Below are 6,952 nucleotides of genomic sequence, written 5' to 3'. Positions count from 1 at the left end.
AAAGATTTTTAAAAAAATTTTATAAGGTTTCACGAAAATGAAAAATTTTTTTAGGTTTCTACAAATAATTAATAGAATTTTTTATTTTGAAAAATTGATTTAAAAAAATTCCAATACATTTTAAACTATGTTTAAAATGATCAATAAAGAATCTGAAGATTTTAAGCAATCTTTTTCATTTTACCGAATTTCAAAGAAAATCAGAAAAAATTTTTAATATATTTTAATGATTAGAAGGCTTAGAAGGTCATCCGACAAGATTAGAAATAGGACTTTTTCAAGATTGGTAGGAAAATTTGTAATTACTTTTCATTTTAAAAAACGTACTTTATGAGAATATTAAAAAAGGAATTTAAACATGTGAAAGGATTTCCTAAAATTTAAAAGAAGAGTGTAGAAGATTTTAAAGCAAAATGTTTCAATTTGGTAAGATTATAATAAATAGATCAAAATGGAGTAAATGCAAGAAATATTAAGAAGAATCGAAGACATTCAAATCGAATTTTAAACTTAAATTCTATTAGAAACTTAGATTTCTAAAGAATTCAACCATAAACTTTAAAAACTTTACAGGAATTCCAAAATATTTCAAGGAGGTAAAACAATTTTTCTTAGAATTCCTGGGACAAATTTAAAAGATTATGAGTCAATTTTTTCACATCACATTTTCCAAAATTTCGAAAAAGAGTGTAAAAGGTTTTAAAATCAACATTTTTTAATTCGATAACATTACAAATTTTTTAAAAGTGCAAATAGTCGAATAAATTCAATAAATATTGAGCAGAATTGATGAGATTAAAAACGAATTTAATGTTCAGAGGAGTTTTAGAAACGTAGGATAAACTGATTTAAAAAACTGAAAAACCTAAAAATTCTTGTAGAAGAATAAGAAAGATGCGCCTGGAAATTGTGTACAATTATCAGTCATTAAAATTAAAATTTGAATGATTTTTTAAAAATTACTTTCAGCACATTTCTTCTCAAGCAGAATCCCCGATTTTAATCGCAAGAGGTTCAATTATTTCCAATCAGAATAAGTAATTACATCAATTTTGAAAATTCAAAAAAGATAACTTGGAATGAGTTCCATGAGATTTAAAAAAAAAGTTTATTTTAATTACACATATAATTTGTTGAATTATTTCTAAAAATATGGAAACATTAAAAATTGTAGTATTTAAATACACTTAACATTTCAGACTTTTATATTAAATTTTGATAAGATTTAATAGATATGTATGTAAAATGAAAAAATAATAATAAAAGTCGATAAAAGAAGGACTTTCAGATAATAAAAGGTAATGAAAGGAACTCCTTGGGGAAAAATGTAAATAATTGTTTTGAAATGAATTTTAACATAAAATTGAAAAAAAGATTACAAAACATTTTTTATTATTTTCTAAAATGTCTAAAAAGCACGTAAAATATTTTAAAGCAAAATGTTGCAATTTTTCCATATTACTTAACTTTAGAAAAATTAAGGAACATAATTCTTTTAAATTTGATTAAGTTTAAGAGATCTTCAAAAATTTTGAAATGATTCGGAAATAATTAAAACTTGTAAAGATTTTTAAGGGAATAATTAACATAATTTTTTATTTCCAACAATTAATTTGAAAAGATTATTTTTAAACATTTCAAAACATTGCAAAAGATTTCAAATATTCTCAAAGCATCTAAAAAACTTTAAAGGAATTTATTTTTCAATTTTGCAGAATTAAAATAAATCAGGAAAAATTTGAATCATTTTTAAAGATTAGAGATTGAAAGGTCTGACAAGATTAGAAAAACAGAAATATTTTTCTAATAATCGTGTGAAAGTTTTTCATAATTCTTTTTTAAAATAATGTACTTTAAAAAAAATTCAAGCAGATTTTTAAACACATCAAACGTTTTCCTAAAATTTAAAAGAAGAGTGCAGAAGATATTAAAGCAAAATGTTTCAATTTGATAAGATTAAAAAGTTTTAAAAAAAGGAAATAATCAAGTGAATTCAGGAAGTATTTAGTAGACTTGATGAAATTCAAACAAATTTAAACTTTAGAAGTGTTTTAGAAACGCAAGATAAACTTAAGGAACTTTAAAAGAATCTCGAAAGGTTTCAGGAGAATAAATATAGTTTCTTAAAATGCTTGGGAAAATTTAAAAGATTATAAGGACATTTTTTTCTACATTTTGAATGTTTTTTTTTTAATTTTTGATAAAAACTCGAGAGAGTTACCAATATCTTGAATAATTCAAAACGTTTTAAATAGATAAGAAATTTTCATAATATTTTTTAAAATCCTATAAAATAAAATGTCTTTAAAATCTCCTAGGATCTTTTCTGACACATCTGATATATTCGAAAATCTTTTTTTAATTTCCTTAAGAATCTTATAATAATTATTTACCTATAAATTTATAAACAAACTGATAAAACTTATTTTATTGCATATGAAATCTTTGCAAAATATTTAATGCCTTAAAATACTTATCTCAAAATTACAAAATTTAGCTTTTACAATTTTATTTTAATTGTAAAGTAATTGTAATTTGATTGTAAATAATTGTAAAATAAATGCAACAAAATTTATTTTATGAAGAAATATCTCATGATTATAAAAAGAGAAAAAATTGTTAAGGTAAGTCTTTGTAGCATTTTAATAACTCATGAACATATTTTTAGATTATTTTTCCTTGATTCTGACCGAGGGTCAAACATGGTACAAAAAACCGTCGTGAAATTTCAAATAAAAACTGTACTACTCTCTATACGTTAATTTTTTTAATTAAAAATAATAAAAATACTTTTATAAATATTGCCAAAATTTATTTGAACATGATACACATTGATTTTTATTGAAAAAATTCCTGTAAATAGTTCGTGCATTTTAAATTTTACGATGTTTGTGTACCAAGTTTGACCTTAGGGAATAGATTTCAGGAATAAAATTATAAAAATATCTCCATTAGTTAGTAAAATACTATGAAGAATCGCATTTCAAATTATAGTTGAAATTGAAGAAATAGATATTTCTCTTATCGTTTTTCAGCATATGATTTTTCACTTAACAAAGGCAGATTAAAATTCACTTAAAAAATAAAAATAAGAAAGTTCAGAAATACATGCAATTTTCTGTTCAAAAAATCCCACACATTTTTTAATGAAATTCCTTTCCACACCACATTCAAAGGAAAATTTAACAACATTTTTGTTAAATGATTAGTCTTTTGAATGATGTCAAGTTAATAACATTTTTGCTTTTTCTCTTAAAATCCTCAAAATTGTGATTATAGCCTAAAATAGCATGAAAAAAGATGTATCAAAAAAGAACCTAGAGTACTTTGAATTTGGTTATTTTATTGGATTAAAAAAAAATATTAGAAAAATTCGAGTCTTTTTAAAAGATGTTTAGGACATTTAGAAGTTTGGAAGGTATCAACGAAAAATTGATAAATTTTGAGACATTTTTTCAAGTTTTTAAATATTTGTAATAGTTTTAAAACAAAATGAATTCCAAAAAAATATTTTTAACTTATTACATTTTTCTTAAAATGTTAAGAAAGCATTCAAGATGTCAAAACTTTATTTATATAATCTTCTAAAATTTTCACAGGAATTTTAAGAAAAATAATGTTATCTTCTTGAAATCTTTCGGAATTCCCTTAAAGCTTCTAAAGTTTATTTTTTCGAAATTTTTTAAAATCTACATTTCTAAAAAATTTAAGTTTAAAAGTAGATTTGAATCTCTTCCATTCTTTTAAATATTTCTTAAATTTACTGGATTATTTTCGTTTTTTAAAACTGTTTAATCATATCAAATTGAAACATGTTGCTTTAAAATCTTCTACACTCTTCTTTTAAATTTTGGGAAATCGTTTGATCTGTTTCAAAATCTTTTTGATTTTTTTTTAAAGTACATTTTTGTAAATAAAAGTTATTAAAAATTTTCCAACGATTATTAGAAAAAGACCTTCTAAGCTACTAATTTTTAAGAATTATTCAAATCTTTCCTGATTTCTTTTGCAAGTTTTAATTATTTTTTAATCGTTTCAAAATTTCTGAATATCTCGTAAACTTACTAAAATTTAAAAGCAAATTTTTAAAACCAACATAAACATAACAAAAAAGTGGTACGACAAAATTGCGCAAGAAGGCTTAAAAAGAATTAAATCCCTTATTTTTTCTAAAATTATATAATATGGAAAAATTACGAAATAATTTTTAAAAACTGTGATTTTTTAAAATTTTTCTCTCAGAATTCATTCCATTCCATTTTTGGTTGAAAAATAATTTTTTTAATGAAAATCTAACTATATGTTTAAAAATTGAACTATTCTGTTGTAAATTCGATTTGTGTGTTTTTTTAAAAACATTTTTCAGTTGAAACTTCATTTCTTCCATCGAAAATTAAACTATTGTAAAATTAAAATTTTTTTAAATAACTATTTTGGTTGATAATTTAATTGTTTTGTTGAAAATTAAATTTTGTTGTTGTTAAAAAAACATTTTCTTATACTAAAAATTTAATTGTATCATTTTTGGTTGAATTTTTTTTGGTAGGAAATTGACCTCTCTCAGTCAAAAATTCTTCTTTTTTGGTAGAAAATTATTCTTTTTGTTTAAAAGTTCATTTATTTTAATCAAGAATTCATTCCTTTGGATGAAAATGCATGTTTCGTTGAAACTTCTTTTATTTTGGTATAAAATGGTTAAGTGTTCATCTATTTTTTGGGAAATTAAACTATTTTGCTGAAAAATTGTTGGTTGTAAATTGGTTGTAAATTGATTTTTTAAACTGATAATGTAACCGTTTTTCATTGAAAATATATCTATTTTTTTAACAAAAATTTTTGTTGTTTTAAAATTGATTTTTAAAATTTGGAATTTCTGTTTTCGGTAGAAATTTATTGGTTTGAAAAATTAATTTTTTGCTTGTGAATTTAAATATTTTGTTGAAACTTTGATTTTTTGGGGTTGATAATTATTTTTCAACTGAAAATTTATGTATACAATTTTTCGTTGAAACATTATAATTTTAGTTGAAAATTAATTTCTTTTTTTGAAAATTCCATTTTTTGTCTGAAAATTTAACTGGTCCATTTTTAATCGAATACTTATTTTTTTAGTTTAAAATTCGTTTCTATAAATGAAAATTGAACAATTTTGTTAACACTTTTTCGTCTTGAAAAATGTTCTTTTTAGTTATAAATTTATCTTCTAGGTTGGCGAATCATTCTTCTATAAAAATTCATTTGTTTTAGATAAAAATATGACCAAGGCATGCAACACTAAATTTGAAACATTTTAGACCCAGAAGTCATGTCTCCTATATCTATTTACATAAAGTCAATTATATTTGCCTCTTCGCAATAAGCATAATGGTTCTAAGGTAACTCGGTACTTCAAAACCTGAATACATTTGAGGGGCAGCTAGATCGTCATTCGTGAGGTCGGGAGAGCTCGGGTTCCTGCTCGTGCATTTTCTGCTTTACACGAGGCTGGTCTTCGCAGAATTTAACTCGGGAGAGCTCGGGTTTTTGCTCGTGCATTTTCGCCTTTACACGAGGCTGGGCTTCGCAGCATTTAACAGAGCCGACTCACTGACACGCTACGTTTGAATATTTCGCTCCTTAATGGGAGAGTGATGGGGGCCGAAAAATCCCACGTTCTCGATACACTGCGTCTCAGGGATGAGTCTAGAGATGTGAAATATTTTGGGAAAAATTTAGGGATTTCGAGCAAAAGTATTTGAAATATAGATTTCTAAGAATAGTTCCAAGTTTCAGTGAAATTCAGCTAACTACATGACGATTCCTGAAACACTAACCAAAAACTGACTGTTTGGCAATATATTTTTTCGGTTTTATTATTTGCCAAAATCTTGCCGTTCATGAACATTTACCTTAACACACACTGCGCTGTGCGCTCAGCATGCTGCTGTTGCAGTGTGCAACAACATAAACGTTTGTAAATCTTAGAGATATTATTTACACACGTTTATGTTGGTGCACACTGCATACATAACATAAAATTATAGATAGAGGCGACAAGCCATAGGTCGCTCTGTAAGCGGAACCGTCAGCTTAAGTTCGCTGAGAGAAAAAGAGACAGAGTGCCAGAGGGTGGGGTGACTGCTGAGGACCTCTGATTCTCTTTCTCTCTCTACGCGTGGACGAATTCCAAGCTGGCTTGTCGCCTCTATCCATGGTGTAAATATGTCAAACTAAAAGAATTGAACTGTTCAAGTTTGACATTTTCTTTTGAAGTTTTTAGTTGGGAAATAAATGTTGTTGGGAATCTTACATAAGACTCAGTGTGTTTTTTAATTCATTTTCGCCTGTGGCTCAATTGATTTTTACAAAACATGCCACTTGAGCCAAAAAAGCAGTACGCACAGCACTATCTTAAATCGTGGGAGAATGAACAGGAATTCAAAGGTTAGTCCTCTATGAAAGTTATATTTTTTTCTTTTTTCTCATATTCAACGTAACTGAATTTTTGTGAAACTTTTTTTATTTCACGTCATTAGTTACGCACCGAAATTTTTAGGTTTTGAATTGCTTAAAATATTTTCTTTATGTTTCTCAATTTTTCAAGAATTTTTTTTTTTCTCCTTGATACTACCTACTCTTAGATTCAAACATTCATTAAATTTTTTAGAGTTTCCGAAGTTCATTTTTTTATTTTCTAAAAAAGTAGTAAACTATCGAAACTTTCAATTGTATTTCCATAGTTATGAAGGCATTACTTGTGTAAAATAACAAAATTTCTATCATAAAACAAAACAAAATGTTTATCAGAGCAATTTTGCCACTGAAATGCTAGATGCGCTTAATGACATGTAAAAAATCATTGTTTATTTAAAATTTTCGTTTAATTGTGATTTCTAACTAATAGTCTCTGCAGCTTTGCATTAAAAAAAAAACATAAATATATATTGTAAGTTCTGTAATGTTAGTGTGTATT

The sequence above is a fragment of the Belonocnema kinseyi genome, chromosome 2, assembly GCF_010883055.1.
Source record: "Belonocnema kinseyi isolate 2016_QV_RU_SX_M_011 chromosome 2, B_treatae_v1, whole genome shotgun sequence".
NCBI classification, from domain to species: Eukaryota; Metazoa; Arthropoda; class Insecta; order Hymenoptera; family Cynipidae; genus Belonocnema; species Belonocnema kinseyi.
This window is presented reverse-complemented; position numbering follows the sequence as displayed.